Source organism: Equus quagga, chromosome 3 (assembly GCF_021613505.1).
Source record: "Equus quagga isolate Etosha38 chromosome 3, UCLA_HA_Equagga_1.0, whole genome shotgun sequence".
Taxonomy (NCBI): Eukaryota; Metazoa; Chordata; class Mammalia; order Perissodactyla; family Equidae; genus Equus; species Equus quagga.
The window spans coordinates 22,004,702-22,032,057 of NC_060269.1; the positions used below are offsets into that span (position 1 = coordinate 22,004,702).

The 27,356-nt window shown below is 35.2% G+C and overlaps 1 pseudogene; it reads right to left on the reverse strand.

The window, feature by feature from the left end:
* Positions 1-2,766: 2,766 nt before the first annotated feature.
* LOC124237283 (polyadenylate-binding protein 4-like) overlaps positions 2,767-27,356 on the reverse strand; it is a 61,955-nt pseudogene continuing 37,365 nt past the window's right edge.

Genomic DNA, 27,356 nt, shown 5'->3' on the forward strand with positions numbered 1-27,356 from the left:
TGTAACATACAAAAAAGTCCAAGGTATTCTGACAGCAGGATGGTCTTATGTTCTTATGTTTATAATCATATAACTAATCAAAGAGTGATTCATCCTTCAGAAAGCAAAGAAACATAGAATTATTTAGAGTTAACATCCTTTGAATAACTCAGCTGAAAACTATGAGAAGTTATTTTAACCAAACAAGAAATGAATCTAAATGAAGACCACATGGTACTGAAAGATAAAGAACATAATAAACAATGAAGATCATTGATCCTTGTAACATAAATATAGCTAAAGCTAAAAAGATAGTCATAATCCTCAGAAAATGTAATGTAAGTGCTAAATAAAGACTCCATAAAAGTAGTACAATATACAAGGAAAATTATATTAGTGATCTAAAGTAAAAATACTAAATTATCTCATAAACTCATTGTAGTGGACACAGAAATTAAGAATGACCCAAGGACCTTTCATCGGGGGAAAAGTGAGGAGAAGAGACGACAAAGGTCATTATGGTCAAGGTATCTTTTTAGTAGAGTAAAAGATGCCAGGGGAAAAGGGTTATTATGGTGGCAGAAATAAGTGATAACTTCTTTGGAATAATAAGAAAGAGTTGTGCTTCTAATTAGGACATGTTAATGGAAGACAAGCATTTAGTGAATAGACAACGTATAGAATTATTTTCAAATGAACAAGGTGACAAATTGAAAGTAATAGTAACATGATCAGACACAAAAAGTGAGGGAATAAAAAATGTGAATATTTTATAGAGACAAAACTTAAATTGAGAAGAACACAATTAGATACATGAATTGTTACACTAAACATCAATAGGCTGGATTTTTTCAGAGAGTGACAGTATGAAAGTAGCAATAATTTTTGTACAGAAGGAATATTTAAGGAAATGCAGTTTGAAAACATAGAGAAAGGAATATTAAGCAAGGGAAAATAGAAAGCAGAAGGAGAAAAAGAAATATTGAAAGAATTTTTCAGGTAAAAATGGGCACCTCTAATCAACACACACACAATTAATGAAGTCCTAGCCTCAGAGAGAGATAAAATAGGCAATACCATTAAAAAAAAAAAACTTCATGTTATTGATACATACAGACTTTCGTGTCCCATTAACAAAAACATATATTTTTCAGTTTCTTAAAGAATATTTGAAAATCTTGGCAATAGGCAAACCTGAACAATCTGAATGAAAATGGGGGATAAATTTTTCCTAGTGGAATAGTTGCCTTTTTTTAATGTAAAGCCAAGATGTTCCTGGGGTCAAGCAGGCTATGTTTTTGAGTATATCATTTACATTTCTGAACAAGAATGTTTGAGTCCTTACTATCTTGTTAGTTGTGGAGTATGAATTGACCCACTACAAATGAGAATTTCAATCCGGAGAGTAAAAAGGACTCTGTTGATGAGGTATTCAGTTTCAACAAGGGCTCAGTAGCATGCTAATAGTTGCTTTATAAATGTAGTGCACTTGTTAGGCATTTCAGAGAGGCTGTAAGTCTAAAACTTCCAGGGGCATCTCTCAGTGAAGGCTGCCTCCCTTTGCCAGGGGCTGGAATTAGCAAAATCATCAGTTATAGAGACAAACTATCCTTAGTACCCAAAGTATCCCATAAGGTGCTAGGCCTCCCTTTTGATATTGGGGCCAAAATGATGAAGTATTTCCAATGAATATCAAAAGGATTCAGCATTGTGAATCCACCCACATAGTCTCAACCTTATTGGAAAGCAGGACTCTGAATTTTTAAGAGATTCTCAGGAACCTCTGTTGCAGAGAGAAGATTACATCACAGGACTTCTGACCTGCCAACCAACAGTACATTATTCAAACAGGAAAACCTTTGAACATCAGACAATAGACACTCAGGCAAAATCCTGATCTACCAACTAGTGGCAAATGGTAGAGGAGTTTGTTGCAATAGCATCTCTATCTGCCACTGTCTCATTGTTGAGTCAATCCTCTCTAGCAGACATGGGATGGGGAACTCAGGCATTAATACATCAATTCCTGGCATAGATTCAAATGTAGAAGCAAGGGAAACATTGCGTTTAACTGACTCAAAGATCTCCACTTTCTGGATTCAACAATCCATCAATATTTTGGTATTTCTGCACAGTTAGGTCTTTGGTAAAGAGAGCTGAACTGAGGTACAGGATGAGTGAATGGCAAAAGATCCTTCAAAGTTAAAGACAGGGGGCCCTGGCAAGATTTAGTGCCATCTTCCCTGGAGGTATTTGCTTACCTTACAAAGGATAATATGAACATGTGCCCAGAGGTGTTCGTAGCTCCGCTAAAAGCTCAGAGCTCCATAATTTTGCGGATCCCTCTTTGTGGTGTAACCCCTGTAGTCATAGGCACATCTAGTTCCCGCCACCTGCCTCCTGGAGAAATGAAGCATGGGGAATAGGAACAGGACTCTCTGTAAGAAAAAGATCTAGTCCCTGATCCAGAGGTTTACCCAATTTATTTTTAATGGAGATTTTGGTTTTTAATTGGGAAACTTAAGACCTGGGTACATCAAATAAAGTCATTTTCTGAGGGAAACAATCAAAACCCACAATAGAAAAAAGAAAAATTAACACTGTCTGGCCCACAGCAGAAGTCAGAGAATATATTCTTTCAATAGAAAACTTCTTGACTTCATAATTCGCCTTTTGAAATAAAACAATTTAATTTGTGGTTCTTGGTGCTGAGGTCCACAGGACAAGCTAGGAAGTCTTCAAACTTTGTGCTGAATTCTATGAGGGGTTATTTGGCTTTTTCCTGGTCTAAGGGAGAGCAGCAGTAACAGCGCCCACCTTCTGGGCCCCTCCTTTCTTGAGGTGATGAGCGCGTGGAACCGCCACAGCTTCATCCACCTTGGAACAAAGAGATTTGGGGGGGCTTCGGCATGTGCAGCTGTTCAGAGGTGTGGATCCTCAGCAGCACTTCCATAGCTTTCCAGATGGGTTTCATTGCATTGTTGGGACGAGCAGGAACCAATGTTCTCTCAGCATCTGCTTCTGTTCTTGAGGCGGTGGTGTGGCCACAAGGGAGGTATTCAAGAGCTCCTGCCCTGGTGCATAGACCACAGTCTGGGGTGGCGGCCTAAGCCGTGTGGCAGGATGAGGGCTGCGGACATTGGAGGCAGATTTGTACGGTGCAACAGCCCGAGGAGCAATGGCAGCAACAGCAGCAGGCGGCGCAAAATTCTGCACAGATGTTTGCATACCTCCAGACTGCCAACTGTTGGTCAGGCCTTGGCTCTCTGTGTATTTTTATGTATTTTAATAGTATATACTGTAGTAGTTACATTATATGTATATATTATACACATACATATTAATGAATAATTGAACTGTGGCAGGCTACTTGTTAAGTGGCAAGTAGAGTGACTTCGCAGACTCTTCATGGTTCTGGAGTCAACATTCCACAAGGACACATGAGCTGCCCTCTCTCACTCCTAAACCCACCCAAACAGATCCACTGAATCCAGCAACCTCCCCTCCCCGAAGGTATGAGCAGGATGGTATGAGCAGGTGTTTGTATTCGATAGAATCTTTGAGTCCTTCTTCTCACTGACATCCCACAGAATAGTCAACTATTTCCCTTAAAGCAGAGGAGGTCAGAGCAGAAGAAAAAGGAAGGATCGGAGAGTGCAGAGAAAGCTCCTTCCTTCTTTTACGCACTGTAAGAAGTATAAGATATTTTTCAATGAAATATTAGTTTTAGTAGGGTACTTTCTATGTTTATAGACAGGCATCAATTTAAAGTAAACAGTGCATACCACAGAATAGTTAGCAATGTTAGAAGAAATAATGGAAATTTATAACTAAAAGTGGAGAGCTTCATAAAATATATTTTGAGAGAAGAAAAGCAAGTTAAAGAAATCTTGCACACAGTAGGTGTTGGTAAATTATGACTCATGGAACAAGTTCAGTCCATGGCCTGTTATCGTGCGTTGCATGTGCTAAGAATGATTTTTACATTTGTTGATGGATAATCAATATGTAAATCAAAATTATGATGAGTTTATTTTGAGCCAGATTCGAGGTCTATAGCCTGGGGTCTTCCTTCCCCAAGGAAGAAAGGAAACCAAAGAAGTAGGGTGTACAGTGTGGTTATATACCATCTTGGGACAAAGATCATACATCACATATGATAGGGATATCTCTTTTACTACTGTCACAAGATACTTAACTGGCACAGCGGGTCAGTAGTCACAAGGTGAGCACAGCAGGTGGGTAATTAATCCTTAGTTCCCAGGAAGAGATGCTTATCCTTAAGGAAATGCTGATATGGGGAGAAGCTACATCTCTTGTCTTTAAACGCATCATTCTTGTCTTTGGGACATTGTAAATATTTAAAACAGATGTACAGTGCATGTTCAACAGGCCACATCAGGCCCTTTTGGAAAAATAAGATCAGGCTGAATTAGTTTGGAACCAAATGGCTTCCTCATATACTCCAATATATCCTATTACTTTTCATTTATTTATCACATTTTATAGAGTGGGAAGAAGGAGGAAAAGGAGGAGGAGGAGGAAGAGGGGGATGGTCGAGGGGGATGAGAAGAGGGGGGAGGACAAAGAGGAGAAGCCATGGCCACTGAGACTGTATGTATAGCCAGCAAAACATAAAATATTTACCATCGTACTGTATGGAAGATGTTTGCAAACCCTTGGTGTGCTGCAAGATGACATTTCTGAAACACGCAAACACATCCACAAACACACACACTAATACTGTATAGTTAGCATTGGTGTCTAATTTTCAAAATGTGTGCATACTTCTAGAAGCACACGTCAAGCTCAATATCTCTTATTATCAGTAAGAGCTTTATGTGGATCCAACCTTAGCTTTCTTCCTAATATGAAAACTAGATATAAATATAGAAGGGGTCTTTAACAAATCATTATTTAAAATGAAATTATGTTTTATGTAATTTTCCATGCTTTTTCTTTCTTAATATTGCCTTATAGAAATACCTCCATTTCAATTAATACATAAAACGTATATTTAATATAAAGCATACGTGAAACATGTATTATTCTCAACCTTAATTCTGTTAATAGATATTTGGCTGTTTTTTAGTTTAGTTTTGTTTTTTAACTTAAGTAATGATGTAATAACCAATCACATACCTATATTTTCATTATTGCTGATTTTACTTATATGGGATAGATCCCTAAGAGTTAAATTTCTAGGTTGCACTGTATTTATAGTTTTAATTTTAACAGCTATTGATGTATTACTTTTCATGTTGACTATAACAATTGTAATAATTCATGTTTCCACCAGCAGTGTATGAGAGAGACTCTTTCAGTCATCCTAACAGATATTTTTATTACTCTTTTTAATTTTTTCCTTTTTATTATTATTTTTATTATTTTTATTTTTTGAGGAAGATTAGCCCTGAACTAACATCTGCTGCCAATCCTCCTCTTTTTTGCCAAAGAAGACTGCCCCTGAGCTAACATCCATTCCTATTCTCCTCTACTTTATATGTGAGAGGCCTGCCACAGCATGGCTTGACAAAGGGTACACAGGTCCACACCCTGGATCCCAAGCAGACTGGGGCAGAATGTACGAATTTAACTGCCGTGCCACCAGGCCAGCCCCTACTCTTTTTATTTTTACCACTTTTACTCTGATTTATAAGATGTGGTTTTGCTTTATAATGTTGCTTGTATTAACACCAAACAATGAAATAAAATTAAGAAAAATGATATAATTTCCTCAGTGGTTATCTACTTACCTAAATTATTTTATGTGAATTTTGAGAATATATTTACTTAATCAAATTGACAGTTTTAAGGAGTTTTAAAATACATTCTTCTGTAGGAGAAATGCTAAATAAAACATTAACTGAGTTAACACAGGATTATAGATAGAAACGAACTCTACTATGATGAAGAAAGAGAATGAGAGGAAAAACAATTGGAAATGGAAAGAGAAAGAGAGAGAGAGAGAGGGTAAAAACAAAAGTCAAATAGAATGTTGGATCTAATTAGTAGAATAACACGTTATAATAACTGGACATCATAATATCAGACAGCACAGTGAATATGTGCCCTGCAATGAAGTATGGCATACGTATGTTGTATCTTGTTTGATCAATATATTTCACAGAATCCATTTAAAAGTAGAGGATAGGGAAATCGCTATAGCTTAGGTAAAAATCAGTGTATTACAGCATATTTATTGTGTATATATATATATATTTATTTATTTATTTTTGATGAGGAAGACTGGCCCTGAGCAAATATCTGTTGCCAATCTTCCTCTTTTTTGCTTGAGGAAGATTGTTGCTGAGCTAACATCTGTGGCAATCTTCCTCTATTTTTGTGAGTGTTATGCCACCGCAGCATGGCTTCAGAAGTAGTGTGTAGGTCCACACTGGGGATTCAAACCCGTGAACCCCAGGCCACCAAAGCGGAACATACAAACTTAACAACTATGCCATTGAGCTGACCCCTACATATATCTTTAAATTAACAAGTAAGTGCCCCCCAAAATCCCAGCTTCATTCAGCTACACACTCAGCTGCCATATTCTTCATCACAAATTGATTCAGAAGGGGATTTGTGACACATTTCTGGCCAACGATGTGTGAAAGTAAGTTTGCTGAAGCACCGTTTACTTCTAGAATATAAATGCATAAAGCCTAGTGTTATTTTGCTTTGAATAGCTTTCCATCAATATTTGAAACCTGAAACATCAGCAATTATCTAAGGATAAGCTAAAACCAAAGATATCAGTGAAGAGATAGAGAAAGAACGTGAGCCCCTATTGACACACGAAAGTTATTCTCTAGAGCTGGCTCTATTGAATTCTTTGTTTTTGAAATAATATATTTCTGTGTTATTACAGCCATTTTGAAATAGTATTTCTATAATTTGTGGCCAAAATCATAGTAAACAAAATGCTCAATAAAGTTCAGCCGTCGTGTGTATTGCTGTTTAGAAAAGAACAGCAGTATTTTGTTTCCAACCATTAAAATCTCCTTGAATGTTTTGTTTTACATGGAATATAAATAATTCTATGATTTTACTTTTAAAAATTAATTAAAATAAGCTATTTTTCTTAAAACAGTAAAATATAAAATGATATTTCATTTTATATTTAGAATACTGTGTATAATTGTTAAGAGCTACGTAAACAATAGAAGAAAAAACAATGCAATACATACATTATTCAGAGAAAAAACTATTATGGAGATTTATCAATTTTATTCATAAAAATTATACACTGGAATTATTTTCAATTGGGAAATTTAGTATAGTTAAGAATAGTTATTTTGATTAAAAGATAAAAATTTTGTCACAGTGTGAATGACAAATCTCTCTTAAACAGGACAAAGAAAGCAATAATCATAAATAAGAAAAGGAAAGATTGTCACATAGGACTGCATTAAATTTAAAACATCTTTTCTCCGAAAGGCAGCATTTATAATGACTGGGAGAAGATGCTTAGGATACATATATCTAAAACAAAGGGCTAATATTGAGAATATATAAATAACTCCAGGGAATCCATAAGCCAGAGATGAACCACCATACAAATAGTCAAAATACTTGAACAGATATATTTCAAAAACACGTTACAAGTTTCCAGGAAGCAAATGAAAAGTGCTCAAAATAATTCCTCAAGTTAAATATAGATTAAGACAAAAATAAAATGCCCCTACATGCCCAGAATGGCTAAAGTTAAAAATACTGGTGGTATCAAGTGTTGCTACGGATGTAAACAACTGGAAACCTCATACGTTACACGTAAATCCATACAAATCAGCAAAAACACTTGGGTAACTGGAAGTATTTATTAAACATAAGCTTATGTTGACCCTGTGACCTGTCAAATCTACTCTTCCAAGTACACCTGTGGTAGCAGAATAACGACCCCCCCCCCGCCAAATGTCCATGAATATGATACTTACATGAAAAAACAGACTTCACAAATGTGATTAAAATAAGGATCTTAAGATAGATTATCTGGGTGTGCCCAATGTAATCACAAGAGTCCTTAGCAAGAGCGTGTCAGGAGCGTAACTGTAAGAGTGTTACAGTGGGAGAAAGTTGTGACTCACTGTTAGTTTGAAGATGGAAAGAGGACAAAGAGCTAAGGAATGGGGACAGCTTATAGAAACTGGAAAAAGCAAAAAAAAAAAATACTTCCTTAGAGTTTCCAGGAAAAATGCAGTGCTCCCAACACTTTGATTTTAGCCCTATGAGCTCCATTTTGGACCTCTGACTTCCAGAAATGGAAGATAATAAACGTTTATTGTTTTACATAAGTACATTTGTGTCAATTTGTTACTGCAGCAATAGGCAACTAACAAAACGTCCAATGAATGAATGTATATGACCATCAAAAGAATGTTAAATGAATGTGTACGACCACAAAAGACATCCACAATATTCACAGTGAATTCATTAATAATTGCCTAAAACTGGACACAATATTTATCAATGGTATAATGTAAAAGTACACTGTTATATAATAGGTACTTATACTTACAATTTGGCAACAATGACAAAAAACTGAAGCTAAAGACAACATTAACGGCTCTCATAGATACAGTTATGACCAAAAAAATCAGACATACGAGAATACTTATCGTGTGAATACATTCCTCTTTATTTCAAGAATACATAAAAAAATGATGATGATAGTAGTCAGAATAATGGTTATATTTACAAATGTGCTAATTTACTGGTAGAGAGCAAGATTGTGTATTCCTGGGGGCTGGAAATGCTCCATTTCTTGGATGAGGTTACATGGATAAATACATATGCACCAAATTACCAAATTGGACATGATATTTGTGATATTATGTATATAATCTCACGTGTGTGTGTGTATATATATATATGTATACATATACCCACACTTATATAACATATACACGTTTATAAATATACAACAAATAAATATATATACATTTATATATACAATTTCATTTTTCAAAAAGCAGTCATTTATTTATTTTAAAAATCATTAAAATTTATAGAAATGTTTTAAAGTTACACATCAAAAAGTAACATATGTGTATATGTATTCAATTAAAAATAAAAAATGACTATTCTGAATATCAAATTGTGTAGCAGAAGAAAAATTTAAAATTTTGAATTCACTTAGCCTTCAAAAGTCTCCATTAAATAACACAAAATGAGAACTGCAAAAGCATTCACACATTAAACTGGAAGGAATAAACTCACAAATTCTGATGCTTTGAAATAATTATAGCACGGCAGAAAAGATAAGTGCTCTGTCACTTAAAAGTAAAAAGTGTTGTCAGTCCTCTGACCTAAATGCCTTAATTTCCTGGCTTTTTGTTGGAACCATCCTGTAGTTTCACCTCTACATTTGCTGTGCTTTGGTTAATGATCACTGTTCCCAAACTTAGCTATGAAATTCTCTTAAAATCATTTAATTCAATAAACCTCGCTGATGCACCCAGATCCTTATTGCCTCAACTTAATTTCAAAGAGAATGAATGTTCATAAACTAAGACACAGATTTCTTACATTATACCACATCAAATTTCATTAATTAATATGATGATTTTCTCTAAGGCATTTGTTTTATTTTTCATATGTTTCATAGTTTCCTCAGAGAAAAAAAGCTAAATCATTGCAATTCACGACATTCTGATCTGCCATTAAACTTCATGGCTGTTATAAAAATAAACAAAGCTTCATTCTTGCACCAGTTTATTTATACTAATGTAGAACAACTCCGGATTTTCAACTTTATATTGTGCTAACATGTTTAGATGATGGTACCTATGACTGTTTTATAAACATGACTGTTTTTCAATGAATGCCTTGTATTCTACTGTGGGATACCTCATAATCCATCCCAAATCATTATAGTCTAAGTTTCTTTTCATAAAAAACTATTATGGCAAGCTTTAAGTTCTTTGTCTCCTACTCTCTGTCAGTTGAATACTTCCTTAATTGTCGATGTTTTCTAAAATATGCAAATTCTTCCTCAACATCGATAATGAACTCATTTTATGTTCTTCAAATTTTATTCTATTTTACTCATTAGGCTGGTAGCCTTTATTACATTGAATATATTAAGGCGCCTATTTACTCTACTTCAATGATGTTAAATAAATTTTATAACATAAGCTGGTAATTAGAAATAAATTCCAGGAAGAATAAGAACTAAAAGTAAACATTGACAATGATCATTACTGTAAACTATTTTCCCCTGCGTATTTATTGGAAAAGAATCATTTCAATGAGTGATATATCTTTTATCTATGTATGCAAACATATTTTTATATCAAAGAAAAAAGAGATATTAGAATATATAAATCTCTAGATTTGGAAAAATCGCTAAATTCTTCAAACACTGTGACATATGTCATATAGGTTAATTTATATACTATAGTCACATATTTCTTTCTACAGAAGTATATAGACATTCACCTCTTGCATTGCTAAAATTCCTACATGTTAACAATTAGAGATATTTATTGATGTGAGTGGTGATTTGCTGAAAGAAACACAAAAACCTATAACCTTGAAATTCATTTTGCTATAAACATCAGATTCAAGAAGTTTCAAAAAGCAATAGTTTATTTTAACAAATGATTGCAATTTTATTAACACTTTACATGAGCTATATGTCAAAAAGTAGATTCTGTGATTTTCAAAAGAACATCAGGACATTTCTCCTAAAGGTTTTAGATTTAAAAAGAACTTTTGCTCTAGGTGGCTATAATTCAGCTTTTATTTTCTTTGTGACCATAGGTAAAGTACTTGAACTGCCTATTCCTAGGTTAAATTATCAGTGATTTAGATTTAATGATGCATATCCTTCATAACAAAACATACTTTTTAACACTCTAATGCTTCTGAAATATAACACAACTTCATACACCGTCTCCATTTTAAAACTATTGGCATTTTAGAAAGACACCACATACTAACATCTGCTCAGCCTAACATACTTAGATGCTAGCGTCAAGCCTAGACATAACTGAAAAGTGCCATTATCTGTATATCAATATATCTGTATATCTATACATCTATGTATACATATATTTATTAATCTCTATCATCTATCTATTTATCTTCTTATCTGTCTATCTATCCATATACATCTTATAAAAAGGCCTTATTTTGGAATGTATTGCAAAATGTATTTTTGTTGAATATCATTTTAACATCAATGCTAGTTATAATAGAATGAATACAGGAAATTGGAGGAATCTATAATTAATTTTTCAGGTTTCCTAGTTGGTTAAAGTACTTAACTGAGAAGTAGGAGGGTACGAAACGTATTACCCTGAATCAGCTCTGAATTATCAAAAAACAAAATCCTAGACTTTAAAAATCAACCCATAAATCAATTAATTAATAAGCAAGTAAATAATAGTGGCCTTAACAAACTGGAATATATTTAAATTGAAAAACTTCCTTGCTTTCCCAATAAGCCCCTTTACTTGCTGGCAAAGGTTTCTAATGGGTAAACTGTCGCGGTATATTTTAGTCTGCTTTCCGCTGTCACATTTGAATAAGGACCACTAAAATAAATTTTATCAAAGTTGAATTCACTCCCTTTGCTGCAACATGGAAGAATTACTACCCTGATATTGCCTCAGTAATGTCTCAAAAGGAGGAATCTGATGAAAGATATGTACAGAGTTTGAGGGTCTTGGCTTGCGGGCTTTAAAGCACATCTATAAAGGCAGGCCACTGAGTGCACTGGGCAAATTTCCTGGCACACTGTGTAGCATCAGCAGACCCAGTAGGATGAAAATCTTGAAGAGGATTCTGATGAGCAAATTTTTGTTCCAAAAAGTGAGCGGTTTGTCCAGCTGAGCAAAGCGTTGACAAGAATAGAAAGCGACTTGGCCAAGTGAACACATTATTTGCCCACATAATTGGTTTACCAGAATTTTCTAAAGCAAACAGTGAAGTTATTTACTGGTTTAGAGTCTGACTTTCCTGGTTAAGAAATCTGGGAGCAAACTGTTAATCGATGTCAACATAGTTCAACTCAGTTAACATTCCCATCAGTTGAGTTTAAGTAGATCATCTCAGCTTTCTGTCACTTTCAAGTTCATTCTCCATTTATCCTAACCTGAAACATAGGCTGATAGTATCTAGGTCTGTGTTCCATCCAGATCTGCACCGCTGTTTGAAGGGTCAGGCTCTATAGTTTCAAGTTTCCTATGATGGTTCTTTGAACACCTGTGAAAACGAAATATTTCAGTTCTTTTTGTTGGATTATCTTTTTTTTTATCTGTGGATGCACAACAATATTTAAGACAATCATTAAAGTGTATGTCTAAACTAGTTAACCCAGCTTCCAAATAACAGAACAACTGGGGAGAAGTTTCTAGATTTGGTACCAGTCTGTTTTAAAAATCACCCATTATTCTAATTTTACATTTTTATATACATGTTAGTAACAATGAAGATTGAAAAGTGATCTTTTGGAATATATGGACCACATTCCTGACAAATGACTGCAGAAGTAGTCCTTCGGGAAGCTAAATGAATATCAGTGTTCATATTTTCACTACACCTTGTACCATACCAGTGGTCTTAGAAGTAACGTCCATGCTGTAAGTGTCTCGTTTTTACCATGCAATGGCAAAATGTCATTATTCTGTCTTCTTGAGCCTTTCTTTACAAATTATTGTAGTCTTTGAATTCCTTCCTGTCTAAAATCTTGAGCAATGACTCTTTGATCAGGCTGAAACTAGGCTTAAAACCAATCATAAATGGTTCATCCTGCTTTTAAGCAAGTTTCACTTCAAGAGGCTATCAGATTTTGGAGGTTTCTGATTGACCAGAGAGAAAATGAAGAAGTAAAAAAGGAGGGATATGAATGGAGGATAATGGAAGATCATAGAATGGGAAGAGAAATAATATACTGAAAGCAGTTTTAAACTGTGATTTGAGGGTATCTTAAAGAAAGATATTTTGAGGTTGTTTTTTAAAAAAACAATTTTACAGTTTGAATTTCTTTTGGAAGATTCCTTATAACAAAAATAAAGCAGAGCATTGGATATTTGAATTATTGATCCTCCTTTTTCCATGGCACCTCTCAAACATCGTTCATATCAAAAGTTCCCTAATGTGACTACTGAATTCCAAATTATGCTCAGTGATATCATGACACTTAGAAAGAGTCGACACATGATATAAGTTTATAGAAGCATGAGTCCAGGCCAGAGGTGGCAAGGAGTTGGCCTGAAATTAACATGGCAATCGTTGGTGATACATCTTATTTGCTTACTTTGTGTCTTGGCCCCTAACTAATGATTTGCTATCTCTAATTTCAATCTCCCAAATTTTAAATTCCCAGTAGACAGGATATTCAGAGAGGAGGTGTCTTCTGGAATCAGGCTTTCAGAAATAAGACAAGACAATAATATGGAAATTTTTCCTACACTTTGAGATGACTCCAATGCAGAATTTTCCCTATAAAGATGCCCGTGTGAAAAGACCTTCTGAACTTGTCATCTTCAAGGTCAGCCTAAGAGACGTTTGTATCAATCTCCACCTGTACTCTATCCTTGGATACTCAAAGCACAAAGTGATTAGGAGAGTCAGAAAGAAAAACGGTAATAGGTCACTCATAACATAGCAAACTTCTACTAGGAATAAGATTTTTCAAATGTTATTAGATAATCAATGAACTCACATAAAAGAGTTTTGCATTTCTATCAGACAAAATAAATTCAGGATTTTGCAGCTCAGCAAAAAAGGAATCAAAGCGCAGATCAAAGATGAGACCTTCCACACCATCATGGTCAGAGAGACCTGCACGTGATGAAGGAGGCAGTGACTGGAGGGGTATGTCTCCAGGCCAAAAGATAGCAATGAGCGATGGCAATCCCCAGAAGCTAGGAAGAGTCAAGGAGGGGTCTTCCCGGAGAGCCTCAGACGAGAGCACGGCCCTGCCAACTCCTTCATTTCAGACTCCAGCCTCTAGAACAGTGGCAGACTAATTTCTGGGTTTTTTAGAGTGTTTCTTTTTTTGTTTTTAGATATGCTTTTTGGTGAGGAAGATTGGCCCTGAGCTAACATCTGTTGCCAGTCTTACTCTCTCTTTTTTTTTCTCCCCGATGCCCCAGTACATAGTTGTATATCCTAGTTGTATGTCATTCTAGTTTTTCCATGTGGGATGCCACCACAGCGTGGCTTGATGAGCGGTGTGTCTGTCCGTGCCCAGGATCTGAACCAATGAACCCCGGGACGCTGAAGTGAGCCCACAAACTTAACCACTCAGCCACAGGGCTGGCCCCTAAATTTCTGTTTTTAAGCTACTCAGTTTGTGGTAATTGGTTATGGCAGCCCTAGGGAACTAGCACAGTTAGTAACAAGTTTTCTGAAGCAAGCAGTGAAATTACTTATTGAGTGTGTGTTTTTTTAGTCACATTTAATGGAGTAATAATTTTCCAGAACAAATAGTTAAATCATGTTGACAAAGGTGACCTCAGGTCTCAATCCCAATAGTTAATTATGTGAAAGCTCGTGGACTCAGTTCATATCAACTGGCCTGGTATCACGTCTTTCTTTGGATAAATTATTTTATCAGTCATTAAAGCTAGCTGATCATCAGAATCTTACAGATGGCTTAAACACACACACACACACACACACATACACACACATGCGTGTACTTTCCCTGGACTCACCTTCAGATATAATGAATCACAGCTTGGCAGTGACTTCTTTTATAAACATAAGAGATATCTTAGAATCAGAGATAATATACAGTTTTTACTGACTACCTTAAATTATTCCCCCTCCCAATAATAAATCATAGGGAAATTCTAAAATATATTTTTCCATATTCCACTAATATCTCGCTTGTCTCAAAAACTTACTTATAGCTTCCTTTCAGGTTGTTTTATTTGTGTGACCTGTCATGGTTAAATGTGCTTATATATGTATATATGTACACATGCAATAAGTTAGACAATACGAGATCTGGAATGAAAAGCATATTATTTAAGCTTTGCCTGAAACAACTAAAATATTTTGAGTAAATTTCTAAATTCTGATTTTGTAGAAAACACATTAAGTAGCTGATTTCATTCATTCTCTCTGAAGCTTAAGCGTTGAATTCACAGGAAGATCAACATCACCACCATTTTCCTATATTCCTCTTCATACACGATACTTCGCATGTACCACACAGTTTGTTTAGTGATGCCCTTCTTTTTGTCAGCACAGCCTCCCCAGACACAGCTTCTAGTGTCTTTGTTATCAGTAATTTTACGCTGAGAATCATAGAGCTGTGCATTTGGGGGCATCTCATTCTATCTCACTGCTTTGTCTACATGGAATCCACATCTCTTTGCTTCTTCCTATACTCACAAGTTTAATGTGGGTGACAGTTAATAGACAAAAGCACTCATTTTAAGTCCCAGCTCCATCCAAAAAATATCTACACAAGTTTTCAAACTGGGTGATAATTTTCCTAAAAAGTATGAAGTACATTTTCATTTAATGAAGAAAAATGGTTTAAGCCACTATCAGGGGAAAGACAATAGTAAAGAACATAGTTTTCTATTTAATGAGACTTTCCCATTTCTTAAGAAGGAGCGATGATAATATTTACTGAATATACTGCCCTACTTCCTAATAAGGAACATCTGTAGGCAACAATTCAGGAGGCTAAATTCCTCTGAATTGAGCTCCCAATATTTTGCTTACAGACGAAGCCCTGGGTAATAATAAAAAGAAATAAGAGTTTATCTTTGTTCCATCAAAGTTCCCATTCTTTCTAATATCTCCCCACAGGTAATCTAGTTTGTTTATTTCATTTTTTTATGCTTCATACAGCTTAAATTATGTCCTTTTCTTACCTATATGTTTATATTTTTAAAACCCCATTTTGAGACAAAAGTATTTCAAGCCTTGTAAATTATTGTAACCCACAGCTGGTGACGATTTTTAAGGATAATTAGGCCCATAATATTTGGCACAACATTCTTTCTCTAGTGCTTTCCCAGAGGTAATCTTGTTTTTCTTTTCTTTTCCTTTTTTTTTGATATTATTTTTTTCCTTTTTCTCCCCAAAGCCCCCCTGTACATGGTTGTATATTCTTCGTTGTGGGTCCTTCTAGTTGTGGCATGTGGGATGCTGCCTCAGCGTGGTTTGATGAGCAGTGCCATGTCCTCGCCTAGGATTGGAACCAATGAAACACTGGGCCGCCTGTAGTGGAGCACGTGAACTTAACCACTCGGCCACAGGGCCAGCCCCTCTTTTCCTTTTTTTTAATGGGACAAAAAAGGGTATGAGATGGAATCCCATCCCTTGTTCTGCAGTTACTATTTAATCCTCTTGGGCTGTCTATAAAACTGGGAATTCCGGTACTCATTGTCACGTTGACTTCCTAACACTTACGAGGTTATTTTCTCTCTCCTATAAAATACGTTTTCACCACTTCCTAATGGGCAAGCAGTCCACCACTTTGAGATCTGGGACTTCATATGTTTTTGGAACTGGAGACCAGGGACAGTAAATAGAGGAACAAAGTGACAGACGTTCAATAATTGGGGCAGGGAAGTGTGGCAGAAGGGTATTTGGGGTGGAGTATGTTGGTGGGCAAAGAAAGGGACCTGGAGAACGTAAATATAGCCAGGCGTTAGAGCATCGCCTTCCGCTGTGAACAAAGTATACGTCAAGACGGGAAGCTATCGTCACTCCCTCTTGGTACTGTGCTTTCTGGCTGAGAATTCGAGAGCCACATATTTGAAATAGTGATAGCCAAAGGTGGGTGGAAGAAGAAAACTTACATATGTGCTCAAAGCTTGAGGCTTTGTAATTTGTTTGGAGAAGGTAATTAAAAGGGATGGATGAGAGAGTACACTCGTGGACAGGATCAAGGACAAGGTCTGAAAGCACTGGATGTTGTGCTTGTCTCCATCAAAACTGTTTAACTGGTGTCAACATTAGAGGACCCCACACAGACCCTACACTTGAACTTGCAGCTGATACTGGACAAACTGACACCTTCACCTGGGCAATTCGAGCCTAAATCAGACTACCTGGATGCAAACAGAATGCAAGGACTACTATTTTTAATGTGAGAGCGTAAAATGAAAGATGTTGATTTTGCTGAGAACTATCAGTGTGAGAAGAAAACTCTATAGATTTCATATTTTTATAAAAGATTTCCCCTCATATATGATCCACTTATTATGTATCTCATAATTCACAGTATCTCAATGTTATGTAAGTTGTATTGATATGTTAGATTAATTTACTGGAATATTTAATTAAAATATTCAGGTTATGCATGTCAAAATTATAAACAATAATAACACCAATATTTATATTTTATCTTACAATTATTAATCCATATTTTCACAAATATTGCCCTTAAAATCTAATTCCTTTAATTACATATAAAAATTAGCTTCTGTACATCAACCTTTCTTCAGATTACATAATGTGTTGGAAAATTGTTTCTAACATCATAACATTGTTTTTCTTCAAACCGTAAAAGAAACAAACAGAAAGTATTGTTATTCTACTCATAATTAACGACTGAGAATGCTTTAAAGGACTTAAATTTTGTGAATGGAAAGACACAATATTAAAATGTTATTTTAAAGGTACAACTAAAATGTTAACTATCGCTAAGTTAATTCTCAGTTTTCCAGAGCAGATTTAAAGTAGTGAACATTTTAATTCTAATATTTAGTACATATTCTTCAAAGCGGATGATGGGTGTAAGTATTTCACTTAAAAGCAGATAGAACGTTATTTTTAGCTGTCTGAAATGCTGCTTGTCCCTATTCACAAAGCAGCCCATATAATCAACTTCAGAACTTAATGATATTGTTCAAGTGAATAGGAATATAGGAAGCAAGACTAAAGAAAGCCAAGTGAATTGTAATAGTGCACTTTGCTTTTGCAATTGGACAGGTAATTATTATTTCTCAGGATGCCATAGTCCAGCAGTTAAACATTTGAAAATTAATTTTAGAAATCTTAATTAAAACAAATTAATGGTTCTATTGTAAAGAATTGCCAAAAATACTTTTGTAGAATAATTGTAGCATATTACCTTGGGTTTTACATTAAAAGTTAGGATAACATATTTCTGTGACATCACTGAATTTATGATATCTTAGAAAAGTATTAATATATTATTTGAAAGTACTTTGAAAATGTTTTATTCTGTTAGTGTAGTATTTGACATTCTTAAACATCCACAGTATTTACTTTTGAAATATGTCTAAAAGTAGCATATGTAAGCCAATGCATATTACAGAGATATTAATATAACATATATAAAGTATTAGTCTGTCCTAATATAATCTTTACTAACCTGTATTTCTATTCAATTACAATATAGAGATTTTTATTGATAAAAATCTAATACAACAAAATTTAACACATGTATATTTTAATTGAGCTAAAATTTACATACAGTGAAATGAAAAAATCTTAAGTTTATTAGTCAATTAGTTTTAAAAAGTGCATAGACCTGTGAAACAAATACACCTCTCAAGAAGCAGAAAACTTCTTTTGCCCTAGAAGCTATGCTGTGGCCCTCCCAGTCAAAATCTCACTCAGAAAACACTCATACTCTCATTCTTTTCAACATTGGTTGGCTTAACTTATTCTATAAATTCCTATAAATGTAATAACACAGTTTCTATTCTTTCCTTTTGCTTCCGTCTTTCAGCATGTTTGCCAGATTCATTCATGTTGTTTGTATAAATATTTTTTCCCATGTATGCTGAGTAGCATTCTTCTATATGAATTTGCCACATTTTTATTATTGATTCACCAGTTGATGGGTATTTTAGGTGTTGTGGTTTGTTTATCATGAATAAACCTACTATGTACATACACATGGATTTCTTTTTTTAGAAAGTAAACACATTTTATTATTTCAATCAAGTTGAATTTTCTGTGTGCGTTTGACATTAATGTTGAATGCTCCCTGTGCAACTGAGAAGAATACACATTCTGCACTTGGTGGCTTATTGTGCTTCACTTGTCAATTAGGTCAAGTTGGTTGATAATTGTTCAAATGTTTAATATCCTTTATACATTTTTTCTTGTATAATTCTATCAAGTATAGAGAGAAGGATATTAAAATTTTTAACTACAATTGTGGATTTCTTTATTTCTCTCTTTAGTTCTTTCAAATTTCACTTTAGATATTCAGAATCTCTGTATTGGGGCAAATTAATTTGCTGGGTAGGTCTTCATGAGTAATCAACTATTTTATTTATCAAACGACCTTCAATACCTGTTTTAGATCTCCTTGTTTTGATGTCTACATTTCTATTTTAATATAGCCATTTGGTTTTTGCATGATTAATATTTGCAGAGTACATATTTTTCCATCCTATTACTATTAATGTCCCTTTTTTTAATGTTTATAGAGCATCTCATAATCAACACATTTCCTCCTCTTGTTTGTAATGCAGTCTGACAAACTGTTCCTTTTAATTCTGATATGATTCTATTTATATTTAATGTAGTTGTTTATACATGGTTTGGTTTAGATCTACTATCTTCCTCTTTATTTTATGTTCGACCCCTCTGTTTTTTAGTGCCTTTTTTCCCTTTTATTTCCTTCATATTTTGGATTAATCTGGTATTCCTTAGTATTATATTTGATCTCTTTTATTGGTTTCTCAGCTGATGCCGGGTCGGTGAGCTGAAGAGTCGAAAGAAAGATTTCTTGGACTCTCAAGATCTGGCAGTAGTGCTCTTTTATTTAGAGAATAGTGTGGAATAGCATGGGGACAGGACCCATGGGCAGTCAGGCTGCTGCGTGGGGACAGGACCTACGGGCAGGAGGAGCCGCTGCTGCTGCCCCTGCTACTGCTGCAAACATGGGTGGAGAGTAAGGCTAAATTTAAGGCATAGGTATGTGAGCCATGCCTTTACAAGACAAAGGAAAGAACACATAAAAAAGTTAAAATGGTATCAGTGCAGGTGGGGTCTGGCCATTGGGTGGTCCCACAACTTTTAGATAAGAATCAAATCGGATTAAGCAAGGGCCAGAAGCCACCACCCTAAATCAGTTACATGAGGTTGCCAGACAGTAACCAATTTAAGTTCTTGCCTTTGGCATTGATTAAGAGTTTCTAGAGACAAGGTCATCTCCATTCTTCCTGGCACAGAGAGGGAGGCATCCCCACAGATGGGGGTTTCCCCCACAAATGTGAATGCCTCCCAACAAAGGGTAAGCAAACTCTGCTCCTTGGAGCCTGCTTCTCATCTGCAGTTTTAAAAGTAACCAGCCTAAAATCCTCATCATCAGCCAAAGGTGTGTGTGTGTGTGTGTGTGTGTGTGTGTGTTCATGTATATGCTCTAGGGTTCAAATCTGCAACTTAACACCATCTTTCATGAAAGAATTTTATGTAACTTCATGTAAAAAGTAAGAATACTACAGCAATATACTTTAACTTACTGCTTTTTAGTTTTTGTAATTCCATCTGATACTGTGAACTTCCTTTCTCACACAATAGTTTGAGAAAGATTGGTATTTATTCTTCTCCGAATGTTTGGTAGAATTCACTGGTGAAGCCGTCTGATCCTGGACCTTTCTTTGTTGGGAGTTATTTGATTACTGATCTAATCTCCTTACTTGTTATCGATCTACTCAGATTTTCTATTTCTTCATGATTCATTCTTGATAGTTTGTATGTGTCTAGGAATTTATCCATTTCTTTTAGGTTATCTAACTTGTTGAGGTATAATTATTCATAGTTGTCGCTTATGATCCTTTATATTTCTGTGGTATCAGTTGTAATGTCTTTTCTTTCCTTTCTGATTTTATTTATTTGAGTCCTCTCTTTTTTTTTCTTAGTCCAGCTAAGTTTTTCAATTTTGTTGATCTTTCAAAAAACCCAGCTCTTAGTTTTGTCAATCTTCTTCTGTTTTTCAAGTCTCTGTTTCATGTATTTCTACTCTGATCTTTGTTATTTTTTCCTACTGTTAAGTTTGGGCTTAGTAAGTTCTTTCTTTTGTGACTTGAGACATAAAGTTAGGTTGTTTATTTGAGATCTTTCTTTTCCTTAATATAGACATTTATCAATCCAAACTTCCCTCTTAGAACTGCTTTCACACCATCTTATGGGTTTTGATATTTTGTGCTTTCACTTTCATTTAATTCAAGATTTTTTTTTTTATTTTCCTTTCGATTTCTTCTTTAAAATCCAACCCTTTGGTAGTTTACAAAGAAGGACCTTGGGCGTAGTAGTTTGGGACTTCAAAGGGGAGGAAAGCAATTCACATGGAAATGGAAAAACAAATGTTTGGTAAACAGAACTTGGATTAGAGTGGGCACCAGCAAGGATCCTCCCAACCTAGGCTTACCCAGATTTATCTATGGTGATGGCCTGTCCTAGGGACAGGTCTTTTAGCTTAAATTCTTTTAGGCAGTTAGAGGGAAGGTCAAAATTTCTTTCAGAGTCTTTTGTTCTTAAAAATAATCAAGCCAAAGAGATCCACTTTGAGGTGGTCAATTTTGATTCCCTCCAATGCCATTGTGGTTGGAAAAGATATTTAGTGTGATTTCATTCTTCTTAAATTTGCTAAGATTTGTCTTGTGACCTATCACATGATCTATGCTAGATAATGTCCTATGTGTGCTTGAGAAGAAGGTGCAGTCTGCTGCTCTGGATGGAATGTTTTGTATACATCTGTTAGGTCCATTTGGTCTAAAGTGTAGGTCAAGTCTAAAATTTCCTTGTTGATTTTCTGTCTGGATGATCTATCCATTGTTGAAAGCTGGGTTTTGAAGTCCCTTAATGTTATTGTATTGTTGTCTATTTCGCCCTTCAGATCTTTATTTGCTTAATATATTTAGGTGTTCTGCTGTTGGATGTGTATATATTTATGTTTGTGGTACCTTCTTGATGAGTTGATCCCCTTAACATTGAACAATGACCATCCTTGTCTGTCATTACCTTTTTTGGCTTGAAATCTATTTTGTCTCATATAAGTATAGCTATCTCTGCTCTCTTTTGATTTTCTCTTGCATGGAATATCTTTTTCCATCATTTTACTCTGTGCTTATATGTGCCTTTAAAGTTGAAGAGAGTCTCTTATAAGTAGCATATAGTTGGGTCTCAATTTTTTTTATCCATCCAGCCACTCAATGTCTTTTGATAAGAGAATTCACTCCATTTACATTTAGAGTGATTATTGATAGATAAGGACTTATTAATACCATCTCATTTATTTTTTCTAGATTTTTTGTTGTCCCCTTGCTCCTTTCTTCTTCTCTTGCTATCTTCCTTTGTGAATTGATGATTTTCCATAGCAGTATGCTCTGATTCCCTTCTTATCTTAAATGAATCTACTGTAGGTTTTGCTTTGTGGTTACCATAAGGATTACATAAAACGTGTTATATATATAACAGTGTGTTTTATGCTGGTAATTTCAAAAGCATATAAAAAGTTTACCTTTTTACTTTTCCCTTTTATGCTTTTGATGTCACTATTTACATCATCTTTTTATATTGTGTATCTAGTAACAAATTGATGTAGCTATAGCTATTTATACTACTTGTGTCTTTTAACCTTATATTAGGATTAAGTTGTTAACACATCACCATATTAAAGTATTAGTGTATTCTGAATCTGACTATATGCTTACCTTTAACAGTGTCTTGTGTAATTTCATATATTTTCATGCTAGTAATTAGCATCCTTTCATTTAAGCTTGAAGAACTCCTTTCAGCATTTCTTGTAAAGTAGGTTTAGTTTGACTAGTTCCCTCAGCTTTTGTTTATTAGGGAAAGTCTTTAGCTCATGTTCATTTCTGAAGGACAACTTTGCTGGGTAAATTATTCTTTGTTGGCAGTTTCTTTCTTTCAGCATTTTGAATATTTCATGCCATTCTCTACTAGCTTGCAAGGTCTCTGTTGAGAAATCTGCTCATAGCCTTATGGAGTTTCCCTAGTATGAGAGAAATATTTTTTCTTGTTGCTTTTTAAATTCTCTCTTTCTGTTGGTTATCATGCAATTTTATTATTACGTGTTGGAGAAGATCATTCTGGACTGAAATTTTTGAGGTGACCCATTAGCTTCATGAAGTTGGCTGCTCAAATCTCTCCTCATGTTTGGGATATTTTCAGGTATTATTTATTTAAATAAGCTCCCTACCCTTTTCTCCTTTGCTTCTCCTTGTGGGACTTCAAAGATGCATGAATTATCTTGATGGTGTACCATAAGTCTGCCAACAACAATATCTGTGGGATGAATGTTGACGAAGTCTTCAGGGAGTCCATGCAACTGTTCTGGCTGTGGGTTCCTTCTTTAGTGCAAAAATCTGCTGAGTTTGTCTGTAGAACAGGTCTCTGTGAACCAAAATTGCTCCTGTTACAGGGCTGCTATAAATAACCCCTGCTTTTTTCCCTTGTTTCTAGCTGCCTCTATGTATCTCAACTTTGCCAATCTGGGTGGGGTGAAACTGAAGTGGACCTTTGTGTAGTGTCCTAAAAGGCTAGAGAAGTTGGTTGCTCACCCACATTTCCTTTACTGGAGATGAAGTCACTTTCTAGCTGGGAAGTTTCCTCTTGGCACTGAGAAATGCCAGCTTGGGGAATGGGATGATGCAGACAAAATGAAACTATCTTCCTTCTCTTCTTGTTCAATTATTCTCATTTTTTTGTTCCACTGTGTTGCTAAAATTTCTTAAGTGGCTTCTAGAGCTCTCGCAGAGCTGTTTTTGTTCATGGATGGCTGTCTAATTGTTGATCTTTGTGGGAGCACAGAGAGGCTGGGATCTCATACATCACCATTTTGGTCATTGAGCCCTGTCTTATTTTCTTTGTGGCACTTATCACCTCCCATTCACTGTCCCCTCCTGCTGGAATGGAGGCCCAGTGAAGCAGGACATTTGTTCTGCTCACTGTTGTATCTCCAGTGTTTAGAAGATTCCTGATATGTAGTCAGCACTAAATAAATAACTGCTGACTAAATAACCAATTGAATTAGTCAGAAATTGGATGGCAATGCAAGATTATCTTCAGCCTTGATGTAGAACTGGTGTACACTCTGAATCAGATTGGAAGTATTTAGGGGAATATTAACTAAGAAACAGAATATCAGAGATGGGAATCAATCCTCTGATTAGAATTATTTGCAATTCCTTGGCAAAACAACTTCATGAATAATAAATTAGAAATACCACTTCATATGTCCTGCTCAAATTTTACTTATTTATTTATATTTTTTATACCTTGTTGCTTTTTCAACTATAGATTTTTTAAGGATAGAGTAATTCTTTCTAAAAACAAACAAACAACATTCTCTTAAAAACACATGATGAAGTTAGAATAGTTCCCTGAGAAAGATGAAAATGTGCGCCTGTTTCTAAATTTGTTTCTATTGTAATCTTGTCGGCACAAGCGAACTTTTTTCTGTATACCGCCAAAAGTATCAGCAAATGGAGAAGGATCACCATATAATACATGTGCTGGTCCATTTTTATTAATCTTACAATCCATCAACTTTTGACTACTTAAGAACAGGCAAAACTTTTTGGCTAACATCTATTGCTAATCTTCCTCTTTTTGCTTGAGGAAGATTGTCACTGAGATAATATCTGTGCCAATCTTCCTCTGTTTTGTATGTGGGATGCCACCACAGCACGGCTTGATGAGTGGTGTGTAGGTCTGCACCAGGGATCCAAACCTGTGGACTTGGGCCATCGAGGTGGAATGCACAAACTTAACCACTATGTCAGTGGGCTGGCCCCCAGGCAAAAATTTTTAATTGCCTACATAATTAAGAAAAGTGGAAGACTTTCTTTCTCAGTATTAAAGTATTTTGATTCAATGCAATGTTAAAACCAACAATAAATTTTATGATATAATTTGTTTTTTAAATTTTTCATGTCATAGGTATTAGAACATTTAATATGTGATGACATACATTTCACACTATTATTATTTTTATTTAATTTTTTTTATTTATTTTTTGTGGGGAAGATGAGCTCTGAGCTAACTACTGCCATCCTCCTCTTTTTGCTGAGGAAGTCTGGCCCTGAGCTAACATCGTGCCCGTCTTCCTCTACTTTATACGTGGGATGCCTACCACAGCATGGCTTTTGCCAAAGGGTGCCATGTCTGCATCCGAGATCCGAACAGGCGAACTCCGGGCCGCCAGAAGCAGAACGTGCAAACTTAACTGCTGCGCCACTGGGCCAGCCCCACTATTATTATTTTTAGAATCAAATTTAGACATATTATATTTAAAATATGATTTCTGTGTTAAAGGCCACTGATAAAAGAAACCTTATGTTTTCTTTTTTTATACATGCTTAAAATTATTACCTTAATGCAGTAATTGCTATAATATAATTTAGCAGGTGTTTAATATATGCTAGCTCATTTTTTACCTATATGAGATACCCTTGAAGCATGTACTTTGAATCTCCAAAATTAATATGCATGTAATTTTATCAGCACTGCTAATTTATTATCTTGTTATAAGTAGCCATTAATTTAATACTCCCCTGATTTCAGGAAAACAGAAAGGAAATGCACAATCCATTTTTCACAAATAAGTATAAAAAGGATTCTTGAAACAGGAATGAGTTCATTAGCAGCAATCCAATTGCAAAAGATGAATCTCATAACAATGACTAACAAAAAGCTCCTTGCGGGGGTTAGAATACTAACAGAGCAAAGAAGGGATGCTCTTTGGCAGTTAGCAGTAATTTACTTCATCCTTTAATTCCTTAAGTGATATAGCTAAGTTGAAAATATTTTAATATTCTTAATCTCATGGGTAGCCAGTATATTTTCTTATAAAATTAGATGCGTCATAGTACCTATCGAATAGTGGATATACATATATTTTTAGATTGATAAAACCAGGTTTAAAAACCAGAAATTGTTATGACAGACTTTTATTGTTCTTTGCATTGTGAAGTTGACATATTAATGATTCCTATCAGGTGTTAGATATATTTTTTCTCTAAACTTCTGTCCTTCACATATTTTCTTGTAGGCATAACTGGAGCAAACTTACACAGGCCTCGCAGATCATCTGATTATGCTGTCATCACTTTTACTTCAAATTCACACATTTCTCTCTTACATTTCATGAAACTTCTCAGAGTTCCAAATAGCCTGTAATATTGTGTTGTGGTTGTTGAAGTGTGTTGGAGCACAATAGTATTCTTTGAGAAGAAAATCTATATTGTATTTTAATTCAAAAATTGTTTTAGAATATCTGTCTTTTTCTATAATTTTACTGTAATTTTCTTTTTTCATAGAAATGTAAAGTGAGGAAAAGTCAATTATATAACAGATATAATGAGGAAATTAAAACAGACAATGCAGAAAGTGATTTCCCAAGGAGAATCAGTTTCTGTGTTTCCTGCTCTTTAATTTTAAAATGTAGCTCCTGAGGATTCTGGATTCAGACACTTCACTTACAGTCGGCCACACCCCTGAGGGAAACACCACCAGGAGGACTGATAAACTCTATTTTTGCATAAAAACCAAGGCATACTTCCTCTAGCCCAGGCTGGGGGCTCATTCCTGGCCCGTTCTCTTATTAGCTTGTCCCAGGCTGAACTCCCTCTTGCTTCCAAGGAAGATTTCAATCCTTGCCTCCATAGGCCCCTAGAGATGTGTGTGTCAGGCAAAAATGCCAGGACAGGAGTGGACCGTGCCCGAATAACAGTCAGAGCTAGAAGCAGAGGGAAACAGGATAAAGACGCTAAGAGTTCATGGAGAGAAAAGGGAGCTATACACTGAGGAAAAAGGGAGGCATAGAGATTGAGGAAGAAAGGATGCAGAATTCTCTTTCAACAGAGTATTTCAAGGCTCACTTCACATATTACTTTTTTTCTGTTTCTCTCTTTCGTTATTATTTTTTCCTTTCTCTATGCTCCCATAGCAATTTTTTCATATCTTTTCTGTAGCATGCACAATAATTTCCCTTGAGTGGCTTATTTTTTGTATGTATCTCCCTCACTCAATTATGACTGCCAGATAGTATGGATATGTTTCCACATTGTGCAGCCCTCAAGTAATCTAGGACATTATTTATTCATTGATTTAAATTGACATCTTCTGACTAGGGAGGACACATGCATGCATTTTCTGCATCTTCCTCCCAACATGCTATCACCAAGAAAACAAGTGAAGAAAAAAGCTTGTAATCAGAGATGCATAAAACAAAATACAATCTAGGGAACAGAAGGGAAAATAAAATATGAGATAGAAAAAAAGGGAAAAGATTAAGCAACTTGATAAGGAATTAAGTCATTTGGGGGACGATATTGTCATGTCAAGTACTATGAACTGAATTGTATATCACCTCATAACTCGTGTGTTGAAGCCCTAACCCCAATGTGATGGTAGCTGGAGATGGGGCCTTTGGGAGATAACTAGGT